This window comes from Hemitrygon akajei, unplaced genomic scaffold, assembly GCF_048418815.1.
Source record: "Hemitrygon akajei unplaced genomic scaffold, sHemAka1.3 Scf000110, whole genome shotgun sequence".
NCBI lineage: Eukaryota > Metazoa > Chordata > Chondrichthyes > Myliobatiformes > Dasyatidae > Hemitrygon > Hemitrygon akajei.
The window spans coordinates 1,861,729-1,883,784 of record NW_027331996.1 but is presented as its reverse complement, the minus strand read 5'-3'; the positions used below and the strand labels follow the sequence as shown (position 1 = coordinate 1,883,784).

Here is a 22,056-nt window from a genome sequence, read left to right as displayed (position 1 = left end):
TAATTTAAGTGAAGAAGTTAAGCAATATAGGGATATGTTTTTCACTGAATAATAATGCATGTCAGGTGTCCCCAGGAAAGGGTGATATATATAATTGTAACTGTATACAATTCTCTTTTGGGAAAATATTAAACTTTTGAATCATGCTTGGAGGTCAGGCCATCTACTTTCCTTGTGGAAAATGGCAGCAGGCGTGCCTGTTCTAAAACCTGGTAGATCCCCATCTGACCCTTCTACAAACCCTATTTCCAACAAAGTTGCGATATTTTCCAAAATACAATAAAAACAAAAATCTGTGATATGTTAATTCACGTGAACCTTTATTTAACTGATAAAAGTACAAAGACAAGATTTTCAATAGTTTTACTGACCAACTTAATTGTATTTTGTAAATAATCACAAATTTAGAAGTTGATGGCTGCAAAACACTCAACAGAAGTTCGAACGGAGGCATGTTTACCATTGTGTTACATCACCTTTCCTTTTAATAACACTTTTTAATCGCTTTGGAACTGAGGATACTAATTGTAGTAGATTTACAATTGGAAATTTTGTCCATTCTTGCTTGATATAAGACTTCAGCTGCTCAGCAGTCCGTGGTCTCCGTTGTCTGATTCTCCTCTTCATGATGCGCCATACATTTTCAATAGGAGATAGATCTGGAGGGGCAGCAGGCCAGTCAAGCACACGCACTCTGTGTCTACAAAGTCACGCTGTTGTAGCCCGTGCAGAATGTGGTCTGGCATTGTCCTGCTGAAATAAGCATGGACGTCCCGGGAAGAGACGTCGCCTTGATGGCAACATATGTCTCTCTAAAATCCTAATATACGCCTCAGAGTCAATGGTACCTTCACATTCTGTCAGGAACGGGGGCCGGATGGACCCAAACGCAGGACGCAGACACTGAAGAACTAGGGGGAGGACAGGATGGGGATGCCATGGCATTTAAGGGTAGAGCTGGGGTTCAGGTAGATAGAGTGTCAGGCAGGCAGAGCGGACCGGGCTCCGGGAGTTCAGGCAGGCAGGCAGATCCCACAGTTTAGGGGCAGGCAGGCAGATCCCACAGTTCGGGGCAGGCAGGCAGATCCCACAGTTCGGGGCAGGCAGGCAGGCAGGCAGGCAGATCCCACAGTTCGGGGCAGGCAAGCAGGCAGATTCCTCATGGCGGGCCGCAGGGATCCCGGGCAGGGCCGCCTCCCAGGCGGGAACACAGAAGCCTGGGCCAGTCGCGGACATCTGGGCAGGTGCGGTGCACAGTCCATGGGAATCGAGGGGAGGCAAGGGTAGGAGACCCTATGACGGGCCGCATGGATCCCGGGCAGAGCCGCCTCCCAGGTTCTGCCCCTTCTTACCCATTGCCTCCGCCGACGGAGGCAACGGGTAAGAAGGGGCAGAACCCCCGCCGGGCAGCGGCAGTCCGGCCGGATCCGCCCGACGGAGGCAACGGGTAGGAAGCTGGGTCCAGGGTAAGCCGCAAACTACAGTGATCCACCGGGTACATTGCTGAATTGGGAAAGGCAACCGACAGCGTGGCAGCGCAAGCAAGAGGAATAAGGCGGAACAGCGGGACCCGCGCACCGGAGAGAAGCAGGGGAACAAGACCAACCGGATAGAGCACATACAGAACAGTCCAGTAACCGGGGCAGAGCAGGATTCCAAGCAGGGCGGCAACCAGGGCAGAACAGGATACAGAACAAAACGACCACCCGCCTGGTCCCAGTCCCAAGGCCCCTTATAAGTACCTGCAACTCAATGAGTCACAGGTGTGCCTCCTTGATCCAGGAGGGTCCTAACTAGTTCACGGGTGACGGGAGGGGCAACTGCAGGACCCGGAGTCCGGAGCACTCGGAGCGGATCGAGACCCGGAACGCGGATTCCGGACCGGACCGGACCCTAACACATACATGCAACTCACCCATGCCGTGGGTACTGATGCACCCCCATACCATCACAGATGCTGGCTTTTGCACCTTTCGCTGATAACAATCAGGATGGTCGTTTTCATCTTTGGCACGGAGAACTCGACGCCTGTTTTTTTTTCCCGAAAACTAGCTGAAATGTGGACTCATCTGACCACAGCACATGGTTCCACAGTCTTTCGGTCCATCTGAGATGAGCTCGGACCCAGAGAACTCGCCGGCGTTTTTGCATAGAGTTGATGTATGGCTTCCTCCTTGCGTAATACAGTTTCAAGTTGCATTTCTGGGTGCAGCGATGTACTGTGTTAAGTGACAGTAGTTTTCCGAAGTACTCCCGAGCCAAGGTGGCTATAATTGTCACAGTGGCATGACGGTTTCTTAGGCAGTGCCACCTGAGGGCTCGAAGATCACGCGCATTCAACAGTGGTTTCCGACCTTGCCCTTTATGCACTGAGATGTCTCTGAATTCTCTGAATCTTTTCACAATATTATGTACTGTAGAAGTTGAAAGACCCAAATTCTCTGCAATCTTGCGTTGGGAAATGTTCCTTTTGAACTGACTAACAATTCTCTCATGAATTTTGGCACAAAGGGGTGAGCCACGACCCATCCTTGCTTGCAAAGACTGAGCCTTTGATGGATGCTGCTTTTATACCCAGTAATGATACCTCACTTGCTACCAATTAGCCTGCTTAATGTGGAGTCTTCCAAACCGGTGTTACTTGAATATTCTGTGCACTTTTCAATCTTATTTTAACTCTGTCCCAACTTTTGTTGAGTGTGTTGCGTCCATCAAATTCTAAATTTGTGTATATTTACAAAATACAATTAAGTTGGTCAGTAAAACTATTGAAAATATTTTCTTTGTACTTTTGTCAGTTAAATAAAGGTTCACGTGAATTAATATATCACAAATTTTTGTTTTTATTGCTTTTTGGAAAATATCCCAACTTTTCAGGAAATGGGGTTTGTAGTTAAGGGCCTATCTCGTGAATGTCTCATGTATGTATACTGATGGAATGTATGGTAATCAAGCGCTTGAGTTATATTTTGGATAGAGTGGTGATAAAGTGTTTTATTAGAGTGGATTTTGGAAGGGGAAAATGACATTAGATTCAGTTTTAGGTTTGTAAGATGATATTTGAAAGCAGAATTAAATAAATATGTTTTAATAGCAGTATATTTTGATACTGAAAAGGGAAATGATATTGAAGAAAGGACTTCTGATTAAATTATGGAAATTATGAGTGAAGGGGACATTACATATTTTTTCTGAGTTTTTTTTAAAAATTTGGACGGACAGTTAAAGTAAGGGCCGGCATGTTATGTTTGTGTTTCTATGAGATAGAGAATGGGATCCCACAAGGCAGTATTTGTAGCCCTTCATTATTTAATATTATGATTAATGATATTTTCTCTGAGATGGAAAATGGGATACCCTGGGTAAATCACAATATACAAATGATGTAGCTTTATAGATTAGAGGTAGTAATTGCAATTTACAATGAATAGGTTAAACAGTGGGCAAATTGATGAGGATTTTAAGCTTTCATTCACTAAAACATATTGCGTGCATTACAAACAGGATTACTAGACTTGCACTTGATTTTAAATTATATGATTAATATCTTGAAGAAGTATCAGTGGTAAGATTTCTCAGTATGTGGATGGATAATAAGCTGATATGGAAGTACCTATCAGTAAAATAATTGATGAATGTAAAGGAGCATTAAATCTCCTCAGGCATCTATGTGGGTATTCTTGGGTGCAACATGAAAATCTTTGTTGAACAATTATATTTGTCTAATTTGATCTGTTCGTGATTATGTCTGTGTTGCTTATGGATCAGCTTCATATTCAGATTAAAATGTTTGGTTGGGATACAATTACAGGTTTTAAGATTGTGTTCTGGTGAAGTAATATCGTATCCTGTTTTGACTTTACTGATTGCAATGGGACAATTGCCCTCAAAGTAACAGAGGTTCAAGTTGATGTCAACATATTGGATTAATGTGCGGGGGCAAGGAAATGATCATCCTGTTAAAAGTGTGCTGGAGGACGGTTGGGGACATCACAGGAAGAGTGTTTTTTGTTTTGGGTGTCTGGGTTCTTACCACGCTGGGAATAGGGGTGTATTTGATGGTACAATATGTCCCACTGTAGCTTTCTCTGTAACCCCACCTTGTTTTTTCCAATTACTTCAGTTGATTTTAGGTTACACGATCGGATTCGGTTCTGCCTGAGAGTCTGTCGGTTCATCAGTATATTAATGAAATTTATTATAATACGGCAACCATTTTTACAGATGAATCAAAAGATAAGTTAACTGGGGATGTTAGTGTGGCTGTTTTTGTGTGCCTGAATTGCAGGTAATGAAAAAGAAATGACTTAACACCCATTCATTAACATAGGAATCAGAATTCTTTGATAAATGTTTAGGTTTACGAATGGTGGAGAAATTTTTCCTTATATTTTTTTCAGAATACACTTCTGTTTTGATTCTTCTTAAACAGGTCATTCTGGCAGTAGGTCAGATTGACTGTTGGAAACTCGTCAAACAGTACTTCATATATAAAGTTTGATTTATATGTCTGCACATTATGGGCCCTGCACATCACACTGTTGAGAGAAATGATGGGGTTGACTGTTTAGCAACAAAAGCTGTTAAATGTTAAGCTGTGGATATAGACCTTCCACTTAGCAAATTAGAAGCTAAAGGGTTGGTACTGTTAAGAATTAGGGGCTTATGGCAAGACGTAGGATAATGGACATATGTACAGACACCTTTACAGAATACATAAACCTGTTGTGTTTATAGAAGGGCTTAAAACAAGGGAAGGAATAAAATTGACACGTCTTAGAAATGCCCACACTATGCTTAATTATGCCTTGTATCTAAATGGAAAACTTCATTCTGTGTCGTGTCCATTTTGTAATTATGAAACTGTGGAAACACATACTATTTCAATATGAAGCGTATAAGGCTGAAGAAAATTCAAATACAGTCTTCAGTACAATCTTTGCGAGTGTAGGTAGTTTCCAGCTAAAAACTTTATTAAATTATGGGACTGACTTTAAATTCATTCACAGTTTGAGCTGGAAAACTTATGTAATAATTGTCATGTCACAATTGTATCGGGGACTTCAGTATGCAAGAGGGTTGGCAAAATCAGATTTTGTCAGATCACAAGAGGGCATTTGTTGAAAGCCTACGAAACGGCTTTTTAGAGCAGCTTGTGTTTGGGCCTACTCAGGGAAAGGCTATCTTAGATTGGGTGTTGTGTAATAACCCTGATCTTATTCCGGAGCTTGAAGTTAAGGAACCTGTTGGATGCAGTGATCATAATATAATTGAATTCATACTGCAATTTGAGAGGGAGAAGCCTAAGTCACATGTATCAGTCTCGCAATGGAATAAAGGGAATTAAACAGGCATGAGAGAGGAACTTGCCCGAGTGAATTGGAGAAGGATTCTGCGGGGATGATGGCTGAAGTATCTGGGAATAGATTACAAGGTGCAGGATAGACATGTCCCACAGAAAAAGTTCTCCAATGGCAGGGGTAGGAATCCGTGGCTGACAAGGGAAGTCAAGGGCTGTGTTAAACCGAAGGAAATGGCAGGGGTAGGAATCCGTGGCTGACAAGGGAAGTCAAGGGCTGTGTTAAACCGAAGGAAATGGCAGGGGTAGGAATCCGTGGCTGACAAGGGAAGTCAAGGGCTGTGTTAAACCGAAGGAAATGGCAGGGGTAGGAATCCGTGGCTGACAAGGGAAGTCAAGGGCTGTGTTAAACCGAAGGAAATGGCAGGGGTAGGAATCCGTGGCTGACAAGGGAAGTCAAGGGCTGTGTTAAACCGAAGGAAATGGCAGGGGTAGGAATCCGTGGCTGACAAGGGAAGTTAAGGACTGTGTTAAACCTAAGGAAATGGCATATAAGGTAGCAAAGGTGAGTGGGATGTTGGATTATTGGGATGCTCTTAAAATCCAACAAAAGGCAACGAGAAAAGCCATACGAATGGTACAGATGAAATATGAGGGCAAACTGGCCAATAATATAAATCAGGATACTAAAAGTTTAGTTTTCAGTTACATGAAGAGTGAGAGGGAGATGAGAGTAGATACTAGACCACTTGAAAATGATGCTGGTGAATTAGTAATGGGGGAACGAAGAAATGGCAGATGAACTTAATGAAGGATTTTCACTGTGTTTCCCGTCAGCACCGCTCCCACTTGTCGCATTTAACCTGTCTTATTGCGGGTGGACTTTAGGACCCGGGGGAGCTCAGGACCTGCTGCCCGTAGTTGCTGCTGAATCCCCGGTGTTTCTGTTCGGTTGACGGATGCAGTGAACGAGTTAAAATTAATCTACCGATAATTTTCATGTCATGTTTATTTCACTCCGTAGAACCATAGAACACTACAGCACAGAAAACAGGCCATCCATGTATCTAACCAATTTTTTCTTAAAACCTAAGAGTGAGCCCACATTTACCAAGTCAGATGGCAGCTCGTTCCACACTTCCACCACTCTCTTGAGTGAAGAAGTTCCTCCTAATGTCCCCCCGAAACCTTTCCCCTTTCTCCCTAAAGCCATGTCCTCTCGTATTTATCTTTCCTAATCTAAGTGGAAAGAACCTACTCGCATTTACTATCTATACCCCTCATAATTTTGTGAAGCTCTATCAAATCTCCCCTCATTCTTCTATGCTCCAAGGAATAAAGTCCTAACTCGTTCAATCTTTCCCGGTAACTCAACGCCTGAAGATCGGGCAACATCCTAGTAAATCATCTCTGCATTCTTTCAATCTTAGTGATATCCTTCCTATAGTTAGGTGACCAGAACTGCAAATAATACTCCAAGTTTGTCCTCACCAATGCCTTATACAATCTCGCCATAACATGCCAACTCCGATACACAATACTTTGATTTATCAATGCCAGGATGCCAAAAGCCTTCTTTACAACCCTGTCTACCTGTGACGCCACTTTCAAGGAATTATGTACCTGTACTCCCAGATCCCTTTGTTCCTCCGCACTCCTCAGTGCCCTACCATTTACTGTGTATATCCTACCTTGACTTGTCCTTCCAAAAAGCAACACATCACACTGGTCTGTCTTGAATTCCATCTGCCATTTTCTGGCCCATTTTTCCAGTTGCTCCAGATCCCTCTGCAAATTTTGAAAGCCTTCCTCGCTGTTCACAACGCATCCAGTCTTGGTGTTATCGGCCAAATTGCTGATCCAATTTACCACATCTATATCATTGATATAGACAACAAACAAAAATGGTCCCAGCACAGATCCCTGAGGCGCACCACTAGTCACAGGCCTCCAATCTGAGAAGCAATCATCCACTACCACTCTCTGTCTTCTCACTCACAGCCAATTTCGAATCCAGTTTACAACCTCTCCATGGATACCTCGTGTCTGAAGCTTCTGAGCTAACTTCCAATGTGCGACCTTGTCAGAGACCTTACTAAAGTTCATGTAGACAACATCCACAGCCTTTCCTTCAACTACTTTCTTGGTAACCTACTCGAAAAACTCTGCAAGATTCGTTAAACACGATCTACCATGCGCAAAGCCATACTGACCATCCTTAATCAGCCCTTGGCTGTCCAAATACTTGTATATCCGATCTCTCAGAACACCTTCCAATAATTTCCCTACTACTGATGTCAGGCTCACCGCCTGTAATTACCGGGTTTTCTTTTGGAGCCTTTTTTAAACAACGGAATAACATGAGCTAACTAGCCCCCCCCCCCCCCCACCCCAATCCTCCGGCACTGCACCTTTGGCTGAGGACAATTTAAATATTTTTGCCAGGGCCCCTGCAATTTCTACTCTAGTCACTCTCAAGGTCTGAGGGAATATAAAGTCAGTCCCGGGGGATTTATCTACCTTTAATCGCTGTAAGGCAGCAAGCACCTCCTCCTCTTTAATCTACAAATGTTCCATGACACTACTGCTTGTTTCCCTTCCTTCCATATACACTATGTCAGTTTCCTGAGTAAATACTGATGCAAAAATAAAACTGTTTAAGATCTCCCCCATCTCCTGAGGCTCCACATATAGACGACTACTCTGATCTTCTAGGGGACCAATTTTGTCCCTTAGTAACCTTTTACTCTTAATATACTTGTAGAAACCCTTCGGCTTTACCTTCACATTATCTGCCAAAGCAAACTCATAATTTCATTTTGCCTTCCTGATTTCCTTCTTTAGTATTTTCTTACATTGTCTATATTCTTCAATTACCTTATTTGTTCTTTGTTGCCTATACCTGCTAAACACTTCTCTCTTTTTCTGAAGCAGATCGCCAATATCCCTTGAAAACCAAGGTTCCCTATCCCTGTTAACTTTGTCTTTAATCCTGGCAGGAACATGCAAATTCTGCACTCTCAATAGTTCCCCTTTGAAGACCTTCCAATTACTGTACACATCCTTGCCAGAAAACAACTTATCCCAACCAACTCTTCTTAGATCCTTTTTCATTTCCATAAAATTGGCCCTTCTCCAATTTAGTACCATAACACGAGGTCCAGCCCCATCCTTATCCATAATTAACTTGAAACTAATGACATTATGGTCACTGAACCCAAAATGTTCGCCCACACACACTTCAGTCACCTGACCTGCCTGGTTTCCTAATAGGAGATCAAGTATTGCATCCTCTCTCGTAGGTACCTCGATACATTGATTTAGAAAATTTTCCTGAACACATATGACAAACTCCAAGCCATCTAGCCCTTTTACAGAGTGGGAGTCCCAGTCAATATGAGGGAAGTTAAAATCCCCTACTATTACAACTTTATTTCCCTTTACATCATTCTACTACCTCTCTACAGATTTGCTCCTCGAATTCTCTCTGACTATTGGGCGGTCTATAATACAACCCTATTAGTGTGGTTACACCTTTCCCGTTCCTCAGCTCCAGCCAGTTCCTCAACCCTCCGGGCTGTCCTGTCTACGCACAGCTGTGATATTTTCCCTTACTAGTAATGCCACTCCTCCCCGTTTCATCACTCCCCCTCTATCACGTCAGAAACAACGGAACCACGGTACATTAAACACCGGTGCTCCCGGTGCGGCCTCCTCTGCATCGGCTAGATCCGACGCAGATTGGGGGACCGCTTCGTCGAACACCTCCGCTCCGTCAGGCACAACAGACAGGATCTCCCGGTTGACACCCACTTCAACTCTGCTTCACATTCACATTCGGATATTTCCATACATGGCCTCCTCTACTGCCATGATGAGGCCAAACTCAGGTTGGAGGAACAGCACCTCATATACCGTCTGAGTAGTCTCCAACCCCTTGGTATGAACATCGAATTCTCCAACTTCCGGTAATTCTCTCCCTCTTCCTTCCTCCATCCCACTTTCACATTGCCTCCTCTTCCAGCTGCCTATCACCTCGTTCATGATTCTGCCTTCTTCTACTACCCATAGTGCTTTCCCCTTAGATTCCTTCTTCACCTCTCATGCCTATCCCCTCCGTGCTTTGCCTCCCCCACCCCTCGATCTTTCCTCTGATTGGTTCTCACCTGGCACCTCCCACCCTTCCCCCACCTTCCTTATAGGGGCCATGCCCCCTCCTTCTTCAGTCCTGAAGAAGGGTCTCGGCCCGAAACGTTGACTGCTCATTTGACTAGCTGAGTTCATCCAGCTTATTTGTACGTGTTGATTTGACCACAGCATCTGCAGTGTACTTTGCGTTTCACATTAAGCTGCCAATTCTGCCCCTTCTGAAACCAAGTCTCACTAATAGCAATAATGTCGTAATCCCACGGTCCAATCCGCGCCCTCAACTCTGCCTTACCTACGATACTCCGTGCATTGAAATAGATGCACCTGAGAATATTTCTATCAGGTATAAACCTTTGATTTGTCTCTCCATGCAGTCCTCGCATGATGCGTATCCTCTTCCACCTCACTATCTGCTCTAACACTCTGGCTCCCTGTCCTCTGCAAATCTAGATTAAATCCCCCGGAGCAGCACTAGTAAATCTACCCGCAAGAATGTTCGTTCCCCCCAGTTCAGGGGCAAACCGTCCCGTCGGAACAGGCCCCACCTTCCCGGGAACAAAGCCCAGAAACGTGAAGACCTTCCTCCTGCAACATCTCCTTAGCCACGTATTTAGCTGCACTCTCCGCACATTTATATTTACAGGGACTTTACTCCTGACGCCGGTCCCGGGACCCGACCCGTTTACAGACCCGGAGCGGAACCGGAGCAGATTCTCAGCCACTGGTTTCCATCCCAAGTCCTGAAAAAAGGATAAAGTTTCCCCGTGAATATATTCCCAGTGAAGGTGTGGAGATGGGACTTGGTCTCCGCGTTGTAAAATGAAACTGTCCCGGACTCGTAACTGAGATAAACTCCCACCCTCCCGGGGATGGGATCGGCAGCAAGACGGGACTCGAGGGAGCTGAGACCACGGATCACGTCATAATCCCTATATAACACTTCACAATCCCGCCTGATGACCCAGAATCCGGTCTCCGAACTCGGACAGAAAAATCTGTTCCTCTCCACAAACTCTGCGGCGACTCCCAGACCCCAGCCCCGAATCCCCGTCACCTCCACCTCCCAGTAATGTCTCCCCGATGTGAATCCCTCCGATCCCAGCACACAAGCCCAGTCTGTGAATCTCTTCCCGGTGTCAGGGAGATTCCTCCGGGTCCCGGTCCGTCTCACACTCTTTCGATCCTCAGACACCTCGAGCCGCGGATGCGCTGTTTCCACATCCAGTGTGACAGAGACTGGGGGGAGAAACACAGAATTAGAGAGTCCCCGGGGATCGGGGGGAGAGTCGGACAGCGCGGCCCCGGGGATCGGGGGGAGACTCGGGCAGCGCGGCCCCGGAAACCGGGTGGAGACTCGGGCAGCGCGGCCCCAGGGATCGGAGGGAGACTCGGGCGGTGCGGCCACGGGATCGGGGGCAGAGTCGGGCAGCGCAGCCTCGGGGATAGGGGGGAGACACGGGCAGCGCGGAACCTGGGATCAGGTGGAGACTCCGGCAGTGCGGCCCCGGGGATCGGGTGGGAAACTCGGGCAGCGCGGCCCAGGGACCGAGGGAAAGGCCGCTGGGCCTCAGGCGCGGTCGGGTGGCCGATAAGAACCTTTCGGTGGTTTGACCCGCCCAAAGCGGATGGACAACTGATGTTTCCCCAAGGGTTTCCGCTGGAAGAATTTCATGTTTCCCTGAGATCTCCTCTCATTCTTCTAAACAGGAAACAGAGAACATAGAACAGTACAGCACAGGAACAGGCCCTTCATTCAATGTTCACATTCAATTGTGAGTGTGAAATGGGGCAGTGTGATGGTTTGAGACAGTAAAGGAGGTGATAATGGGAACCAGTAGGGGAGAGATGAATGGCAGATTAAACCAGAACGAGGTGGGGGAAGGGTGGAAAGCCTATGGGTGAACTGTGTGTGTAGACGTAATGAGAAGGTGGAGGGGGCAAAGATGGGAGATGAGGATCCCTTTGTCCCGTTTCCCACAACCCCATCACCCGCAGTCCCTCATTAGGACAGAGGATGAATTTGCAGGAATCCTTAAGCAACACAGGTCTTGAGGAGGTGTTTCAGTCTGAACCATCGACTGTTTACTCTTTTCCATAGAAACTTCCCGGCCTGCTGTTCCCCCAACAATTTGTGTGTGTTACACTGCTTTAAATATACTCAATTATTTAGCGTCCACAGTTGCCTTTGGCAGATTCACTATCCTGTGGATAAAGAAATTCCTCCTCATCTGCGTCCTAAATGGACATCCCTATAGTCGGAGGCTGTGCTTACCATTCTCGACCCACCCACATCCTCCCAACATCAACTCTCACCAGACAGGTGTCAGAGAGATCTGGCGAGACCCTTAATCAGGACCTGTGTAGATTGGATTACCAGCATCTGCAGATTTTCTCCTGTTTGATCTTTAAAGCAGAAGTTGAGAAGTAAACATCTTGATTAGTCAGAGTCTCAAAAGTTATGGGGAGGAGGCGGGAGAATGGGGTTGAGAGAGATAATAAATCAGCCATTCTTCTAAACTCCAGTGAGTGCAGGCCCAGAACCATCAAACACTCCTCATATGTTAACTCTTTCATTCCCGGAATCATTCTTGTGAACCTCCTGGACACTCTCCAATGCCAGCACATCTTTTCCAATAGAAGGGACACAAAACTGCTCATAAATCTCTAAGTGTGGTCTGGCCAATGCCTTATAAAACCTCAGCATTACATCCTTGCTCTTGTATTCTAATACAAGTTTGCTCTAATCCTCTCGAAATGAATGCTGATATTGAGTTTGTCAGTCTTATCACTGACACAAACTGCAAGTTAACCCTTCGGGAATCCAGCACAACGACACCCAAGTCTCTTTGCACCTCTGATTTTTGAATTTTCTGTCTGTTTACAAAATTGACTATACCTTAATTCCTTCTACCAAAGTGCATGCACAACTTCCCTACCCGATAATCCATCTATCACTTATTTGCCCTTTTCCTGATCTGTCTCTGTCCTTCCCCAGATTCCGAGCTTCTGCAGCACTACTTGCCCCTTCACCTATCTTCATATCATCTGCAAGCTCGGTCACAAAGGCAACAATTCTGTCATCCAAATCATTCTTCTGTCTATCTTGGCTTTGTGTTCCTCAAAGAATTCCAACTGATTTGTCAGGCAAGATTTCCCCTTAAGGGAAGGCATGCTGTCTTTGCCCTATTTTATCATGAGCCTCCATGTACCCAAAAGCTCGTCCTTAATACTGGACTCCAACACCTTCCCAAGCACACCACATCCAGACTAACTTACCTATAATCTTCTTTCCCCAGCTGCTGTCCGTTCTTTAAGTCTGAGGTGACCTTTGCAATTTCTAATAATCTTGAATGACCAACTATCATGTGATTCTTGAAAGATCATCACTAATGACCCCATATTCTCTTCAGTTATCGCTTTCCGAACACTGGGGTGTGGTCCACCTGGTCCAGGTACCTTCAGGTCTTCTATCGTCCCACGCACTTCCTCTTCAGAAACAGCAGCAACACTCATTTCTGTCCCCTGACACTGTCACATTTTTGACATACAGCTAGTACCATTCACAGTGAGGATTGACACAAATATTAAATAAGTACCTCTGCCATGTCTTTTGTCACATTTCTCAACTCCAGTGTCATTTTCTAGGGGTCCAATATCCACTCTCTCCTCTCTTTTATTCTTTACATTTTTGTGTCCTCTTGAGTATTGTTGGCAAGCTTTCCCTCATATCTCATTTTCTCTCCTTATGGCTTTGTAATTCCTTTCTGTTGATGATCAAAATCTTCTCGATACTCCGACATCCTGCTGATTTCTGCTCTATTGTAAGCCCTCTCTTTCACTTCAATGCTGTCTCTGACTTCCCTGTCAAACACGGTTCCCTCATCCTCCCTGTGTAATAATAATTCAGCTTTCCGAATTGCCCCGGAACTCCAATCTTTGTTGTTCTGCAATCATCCCTGCTCGTGTCCCCTTCCAACATGCCTCTGTAATTAACATTACTCCACTCTAATACTGATACATCTAACTTTATCTCCCTCTGTGGGGTGAATTCTATCATTTTATGATCACTGCTTCCTAAAGGTTCTTTTAACTGAATCTCCCAACTCATATCTGGTTCATTACACAAATCCTACTCTGGAATTTTCTTTCTCCCATTGGGCTCAACCACAAGCTGTTCTAAAAAGCCATCTCGGGAGGCATTCTACAAATTCTTTCTCCTGGAATGCAGCCCCAACATGATTTTCCCAATCTACCTCCATTCCGATCGTCAACTTGCCCTTTTTTCCATCTCGTTGTGTAATTTGCAACCCATATCTAACCTGGCTAATATTTGGAGTTCTCTATATGGGGGGGGGGGGGGACACTTGGGATAAAAGCAGAGAGTGGATAAACTTGGGCTATTCAGCTGCAGTGTAGGGTGTCCAGGTACGACCTCTTATCGAGGTAAATAATTCATACGGGGCTTAAATAAAGTTTTTTTTTTACAAGGAATGGGAGGACAGAACCAGAGGGCTCAGATTGAAAGTGAGATGAGAAATTTTTATGTGGTCTATGGGGTAACATTCTCAAGAGAGGGAGGTGTGTATATGGAATTTGCCATCAGACGCTGTAGAAACAGGTAAAAATAAAATATTTTAAAATAAATTTGGGCAGGTACACAGATAGGAAATGGTTAGAGGGATAGAGGGGCAAACAGACGCCAATGGGACATGCTCCAGAAGACATCTTAGTCTTGCTGATTGATGAAGTGGGCCATGGGTTAAACATCCGTCAAACCCTCCCAGATCATCCTCCTGAGAAATCTTACCCCGGACTCTGTCTGTGAAGTGTTGATGTGACGTCACGACATAGGGCAGCTCAATGCCACAGAACACACAGACTGGGTAAGGACGGCAGATTTCAATCCTAAATGGGAATTTGTGCCTATTTGTGTGACCGTGTGTCACACTCTGATAGTGTGTATGTATGTGTGTGTGTGTGTGTGTGTGTGTGTGTGTGTGTGTGTGTGCGTGCGTGCGTGCGTGCGTGCGTGCGTGCGTGCGTGTGTGTGTGTGTGTGTGTGTGTGTTCGTTGTGGTAAATATCCGTGTGGTGTGTATACATTACTGAGAATCTGACTACAATCTGCCAATCCTTTCTGTGTATGCGTGTGCGGGAGCTTTGCCAGGCCGGTTATACTGTGTGTGCTTCTCCCGGAATGAAATCTTGACCCATGTCAATTCTTGTTGGTGTGTCTGAGCTCATTCTCACAATGCTTCAATGTAGTGGTCTGATAACCATAAGACACAGGAGCAGAATTAGGACATTTGCCCATCGAGTCTGCTCCGCCATTCAATCATGGCTGATCCTTTATTATCTCATCAGCCCCACTCCCTGGCCTTCCTCCGTAACCTTTGATGCTGTGTCCAATCTAGAACCTATCAATCTCTGCTTTAAGTACACACAAGTTCCAGAAATTCACCAGCCGCTGGCTCAAATTTCGTTGTATTTGTTTTAAATAGATGCTCCTCTATCTTGGGGCCGTGCCCTCTTGTCCTAAACTCCACCACCATGGGAAACATTCTTTCCAAATCTACTCTGTCTAGGACTTTCATCATTCTAAAGGTTTCAGTGAGATTCCCCCTCATTTTTCTAATTTCCAGCGAGTACAGACACAGAGCTATCAAACGTTCCTCGTATGATAACCCTTTCATTCCTGGAATCGTCCTTATGAAATTTACACTCTGCATTGCTAGCACATCTTTTCTTAGATGAGGAGCCCAGAACTGTTCACAATACTCAAGGTGAGGCCTCACCAGTGCCTTATAAAGCCTCAGCATCACATCCCTGCTCTTGGATTGAATGCTATCTAAACCCCTTGAATTGAATGCTAACGTTGGATTTGCCTTCCTCACCACTGACTCTACCTGCAAGTTAACCTTTGGTGTGTTCTGCAGAATGACTGCTAAGTCCATTTTCATCTGAGCTTTTTGGGTTTTCTCCCCATTTAAAAAAAAAATCTGCACATTATTTCTATGACCAAAGTGCATGACCATGCATTTTCCAACATTGTATATCATTTGCCACTTTCTTTCCCATTCTCCTCATCCAAGTCCTTGTGCAGCCTAACTGGTTCCTCAACACTACCGGCCCCTCCACCAATCTCTGTATCATATGCAAACTTGGAAACAAAGCCATCTGCTCTTGGACAAGAGGGTATGACGTCAGGATTGAAGGACTTCCTTTTAGAACTGAGATGTGGAGAAATTACTTTAGTTAGTGGGTGGAAAATCACAATTTGTGGCCACAAGTGGCTGTTGAGGCCAAGTCATATTTAAGGCAGAGATAGACAGGTTCTTGATTAGCCAGGGCATCAAAGGGTAAGGGATGAAAACAGGGAGTGGGGATGACTGGAAGAATTTGATCTGCCCATGACTGAATTGTGGGCCAGACTCGATGGGCCGAATGCTTACCTCTGCTCCTATATCTTATGGTCTATTCCATCAGCTAAATCTTGATATACAGCATACAATGATGGTGTCCTAACACAGATCCCTGTGGAACTCGAGTCACGGCAGCCAACCAGAAAAGGATCTCTTTACTCTCATTCACTGTTTCCTACCAATCAGCCAATGTTCTAACCATGCCTGTAACTTTTCTGTAATACCATGGCCTCTTAACGTGGTTACCACCTTCTGCTGCCCTGATGATTGAGTTGCCTATCACTACTGCTCCCCTCTCCTCCATCTAACAACAGTGAGAGATGCCGATCCAGAAGAGGAAAGACCATGAAGAAAGAATTGCACATTGTTAGTGCAATGTGCCTGTGCAATGTGCCTGGGATCAGGACACAGTGGTTCATCTGCCAGTCCCGTGTATTGGTTGTATTGTGACCCTGTGCTGGTGTGTTCAGGGGTCTGACATCTCCAGCTGACCATGCGACAGTGATGCCTCCCAGTTAGTGGGGTTGATGTGGAATAAACTTCCGTTCCCTTTCAGTCCATTATCACAGCCTATCCTTGCTTCAACTTATAACTTAATTGTGTCTCATGAAAAAGGTAAAATGAATCTTTGTAAGTTTTACCTCGGTTAATGGCATCAAGTGTTTCTCTCAGCACTGTGTTCAACAAATAGAGGTGATCGAATTTTTCAACCGGTAGGGCCTCATCTGTCACTGACAATTCCTGGACATCGTCACTGATTCTGTAAATATTAAACTGCTGGTGATAAACTGGAATTTTGAATAATTTTACAAATCCATACATGGTTTCAGTAAAGAGCATGTCCTACCTCCTGTTTCGATGAGCTTCCTCCTGAAATAAATAAAAGCACAAATCTGATTAGACTTGGACTTACTGTCCACATCCTGAATTTCATCCAAAACATTACAAGGTGTTGAAAATTCCCACTCCCACAGTCAGAAACACACACCAGCAATACAGAACCACGGGGTAACTTACAGGGAAAGTTTCTGAATGTCAGACCATTACTGAGAGGATGAAACTTACAGGGAAGACAGGACAGGCTGTGCATTATCATCTGGATAAGACGTCAGTGTGATAGGATGGAGGAATTTAAGACCAGTGATGTATGTGATTGTGTGCGGGTGGAGGAAGTACCTCTATTTATGGGGACACTCGTGGGGAGATGTAATTCCAGATGGAACTGACAGGAAAGACAGGACAGGCTGTACATTACCATCTGGATAAGACGTCAGAATGATAAAATTGAACAATTTAAGATTAGTGATGGTTTGATTGCGCAAAGGTGGAAAAAGTACCTCATTATGGCGAACACGAGAGGACACAGGTGCTTGGAAGTAGTATGGATGAGATGACAGGGGTTCGTTTTTAGGAATGGGTGGAATGAGCTGCTGGCAACGGAGGTGCAGGCGGATGCGATAGGGTCTTTCAAGAGACACAGGTACATGGAGCTTAGAAAAATAGAGAGCTATGGGTAACTCGAGGTAATTTCTAAAGTAAGTAGATGTTCGGCACAACATTGTGGGCTAAAGAGACTGTATTGTGCTGTAGGTTTTCTTTGTTTCTATGTTCCTATTTATGGGGAGACATTCAGTCAAAGATAAAATGCCAGGAGGTTTTTAATAAATCCCACAAGAATTTTAGTGAAGAGAACGTGAAACTCAATGCCAGAGAAGTGGTTAAAGTGGAACAGCAAAGATTTAATGTAATGGGGAGGCTGGATAAACACGTGAGGGACCAGGGAGCACTGTTGCTGGGTGCAGTGAGTGGCAGGAGTGAGGATTGTGCAGAGGGGAAATTGATAGAAGATGGACTGAATGGCCAGCTCATGACGGAGAATGGGACACAATCCCATGTAAAACTTATCCAAAAATGTATCCAAAAAGTGAAAGTTTCTGTAATCTGATGGAAACCGGATATGGAGGATAAGTCTGATGTGTGGGTCACATTCTTTGTTCTCACTGATTGACAGAGAGACCCTCACACTCACCGCACCAGACACACTCACAGCCTGTGACTGGAACTGGGTGATAATGGGAGTTTTAGAGGATATTTAGATAGATAGATAGATAGATAGATAGATAGATAGATAGATAGATAGATAGATAGATAGATAAATAGATAGATAGATACTTTATTCATCCCCATGGGGAAATTCAACACTTTTTTCCAAAGTCCCATACACTTATTGTAGCAAAACTAATTACATACAATACTTAAGTCAGTATAAATATGATATGCATCTAAAATCACCCTCTCAAAAAGCATTAATAAATAGCTTTTAAAAAGTTCTTAAATAGTTTACTAAAATACATTTAATGCGGTAATTATGGACAGAATCAAGAACTCTGTGTTATAATCAGAGTAAATCATTTCAGAAAATATTGCATTCTGTCCTGGGATGTACAGAAGCTGTGGAAGTCCAGTTTTGGGACAACAGCAATCCTGGATAGTTGCCTCAATTATCTGGTGAGAAACAGTTTACTTCCATTTGTAAATGCTGTGTGTAGGAGCAACACGTCTGTTTTCTATCTGCATTGTATTCTGTGTTACGTGTTTATTACGTCAACCAGTCACGTGAGTGGGGACGTGGTAAATGTGAAGGGAATAAGTTATGTATTCATACTTTGTTCTGGCCTGTTTTGATCCTGGGACTGGCAGATGCCAAATCTTTTGTTGACCGATTCACTGCAGTTTAATTTAGGATGAATTATGCTGAAATTTCATCGTTTAAATATTGTATGTTGCTGATAAAGGATCGAATATCTATGTCCAACATTTTATAATGACATTAGCGGAGTGATTGGAGGCTCGTCATGCAAGGAGAACACTCTGTGTGAGGACACCAGCAGCGGCAATTGTTTAGTTCAAATATACCACTGTTCATTTAGTTCAATTATACAGAAATAAATTGTAATGTAATCGCTCACCTTGAGAAATATCACACCATCTTTCTGACCCTTCTGTTCCTTTAACTTTGAGATTTCATCCTGAATAATCCTCATATTCTCTTGAATCTCTCGAAGATTTTTCTCCATTGAATTTAGAATCCTCTCCTCTTCCTTCCTGAGATCCCTGAGTAAGCTCTGCTCTTTCTCAGTGATAATCTGGCGCAGTTCAGTAAACTGGGATGTAATGTGGGACTGAAGGCTGTGTGACTGTTTCTGTCGAATGAAAGGTGAACATTAGTTTACGGTATTGCTGTGTTGTATTTCCTTATGACATTAAGGTGATCATTCGGTCCATTGGGGTCTATACTACTTCTAAGACATTCCCATCGACCCCGTTTCCTCACGTTTTCCTGAAACTTATTCTCCCTCATTGACCGATTAACTCCCACCTGATTCACATACACCCTCCCCCACCTTCACAGGGTTAATTGTAATTAACCATTCATCCAGCATGTCCTTGGGATGTGCCTGAAACTGTCATGGCCACAGGGAGAGCATGCAAACTCCACACAGACAGCAGCAGAGGTCAGGATGGAACCCAGGTCACAGTAGCTGCGATACTCTGCTGTTCTGCATTAAATGGAGCAAAACTCGACAGTAATATCAGATATTCCGCTCAGGAAGCCTCACCCGGACTCCGGAAATCTTCTCTTTCTGTTGCTGCTCCTTTTCCTGGAAGTCTGATTTTTTTTTTGTGAGAGAGTCTAAGGAAGACTTTAGCTGATCCTGGAAGTCAGAAAGCGAAGGAAAAAGGAAAAAAAAGATGGATTAAAAGAAATAGGTGCTGAAACCCAATTATCACTCAAAATGCTGGAGGAACTCAGTGAGTCAGGCAGCATCTATTCAGGGGAAATAAACAGTCGGTGTTCCGGGATGAGACCCTTCATTGGGACTGGGAAGGAATGGGACAGGAGCCAAAATAAAAAGGTTGGGGATGAGAACCAGCTGACAGGTGCCGGGTGAGACAACGTGAGGGGGGACGTGGGGGAAGATGATGAAGTGAGAAGCTGAGAGGGGACAGGTGGAAGAGGTAAACGTTTGGAAAAGAAGGAATCTAATACAAGAGGACAATCGATCAAGAGGAAGAAACGGGAGGAATGCGACTGATGGGGTCCTGCATGGTGACGAGCGAGGTGTAGGAATCAGATGTTGCAATTGTCCCGCTCGCATGTGCCAGGAGGGAGATCAGTGGAGAGGATCGAGTGGAAAAGGGAGTTACGTAGATAGCGACCGCTACAGAGCGTGGAGACTTGAGGGGAGGGAGTGGAGGGAAAGATGTGCTTGGTGGTGGAATGGGGATGGGGAACATTGCGGAAAACGATATGTTGGTTATGGAGGCTTGTGCGGTGTTGAGGATGGAGTGAGTATCGATTTCGGGTTAGTTTTACCTTGTAGATTTTAACAGCTTCTTTAATCGGCAGGAAGCGGTGTTCTCTATGTTCCTGCGCGTCTCTGCAGATCAAACAGATCAGTGTCTTGTCCGTTTCGCAAAACAGCTTCAGTTCTTCCTCATGTTCCTCACAGTGAAGTTTACTTTCCTTCCCTTTCGGATTCAGGTTTAGATTCCGAACTTTTTCTGTCAGATTTGCTAAAGCCCGACTGGCCCTGAGGGTGCAGTCAGCAAACACCGCTCTACATTCCGGGCAGGAGTTTCTCACCTCCATTTCCCAGCACCGTGTGATACAAGAGCGACAGAAGTTGTGTCCGCACTCCAGTGATACCGGATCGATGAAGAAATCCAGGCAGACGGGACAAATTGCCTCCTCGCTCAAACTCTCGATCTGTCCTTTCGAAGCCATGTTAACTCCCAGCACTTCCTGATTCAGAATGCTTTCACTTTCGGGGAGCTGCTGATCCCCTACAGTACCGCGATTGTCCACTACGCGCGCTGCAGACTCGGGGAATGAACATGCCGCTGCTGGATGTGTCCAATGGGAAGTAATAGTGGTAATTTCCATCGCAACGTGGGATCAGCAACACATTAAACAGATCAGAACAGAAATGAAAACTCGGCCATGGGCTGCCAAAGCCCAGCTGCGAAAGGAGAGGCGTTGGGCCTGGCGTTTGCAACCTCGTCCCGAAAAGTGGCAGTGCACAGAAATGTCAAATGAATCACCAAAGGCCTCATCCCTGCGATCGGAAGGACCTTCCCCGGAAGAGGATTGAAGTCTTATGCTAAAAGGAGAAGCCATGTGCTCCCCTGGGGTGGTTCACTACTACAATAACTCTGAGGCTTCCTCAGCCAACCCGGCCACTCCCTGTCCAGTGCAGAGGATCCCTGTACCATTGGTGTCCCTATAGTATGGAATGTGCCAGTCGGCAGCATTCCTGTTCGACAGGGGTTCCCAAATATTTTCTATGACAAAGACCAATACCAGTAATCGTGGATCCCAAGTTTGGAAAACCTGCTCTCCGGAAATCTCGGTGTGATGGCAGGCCAACAAGTTTCGGGCGTCTTTCTCCGAGTTGATGATCTTCCAGCAGCACTCGCTGTCCGTTTTCCTGTGCGTCCTGGGAACAGCCCGAGGATCAGTGTGCCTTCTGTCACGCAGCTGCTGTGGCACAGGCTCTTGCATCTTTCTCCACAGATCTTCGCCAGCCCACAGTCCGAGAAAGGTGAGTGACCCTCTCGTCTCCACTGCAGTAATCTCGGGGCAGCGCGCTGTAGGAGTGAAAGGAGGTTTGTAACCTCGTCCCGAAAAGTGGCAGTGCACAGAAATGTGAAATGAACCTCCAAAGGCCTCATCCCTGAGATCGGAAGGACCTTCCCCTGGAAGACGATTGAAGTCGTGCGGAGAAAGGAGAAGCAACAGGGCCGGTAACCTTCGCCCTGGACAGGGGACACTGACGAGCTGCTGTTGACGGCCTGTGTCCCGGTAGGCGTGATGGGCTAAAGAAGAAGCAGAACAGAAATAAAGCCGGAGAGAAGAGTCTGAGGCCGGACTGAAAGGGACAAGTTTTGAAAAGAGAGGCACAAGAGACTACAGATGCTGGAATCTCGAGTAAGAAACTCGAGGGACTGAGAGCGTCAGACAACATCTGTGGAGAGAAATGTAAAATCGACTTTCAGGTCGAGATCCTTCAGCTGGACTGTCTCAACCCGAAATCTCGATTGCCATTTCCCTCAGATGCTGCCTGACCCGTTGAGTTCCTCCAGAAGCTCGGTTTTTATTTTTTTTCTCTCGCGGTGTAAAGAG

The 22,056-nt window shown here is 45.2% G+C and overlaps 1 pseudogene; it reads left to right on the top strand.

Annotated features, from left to right (window-relative positions):
- The first annotated feature begins 1,295 nt into the window (after window positions 1–1,295).
- Window positions 1,296–22,056, top strand: part of LOC140723361 (uncharacterized) — a 33,179-nt pseudogene continuing 12,418 nt past the window's right edge.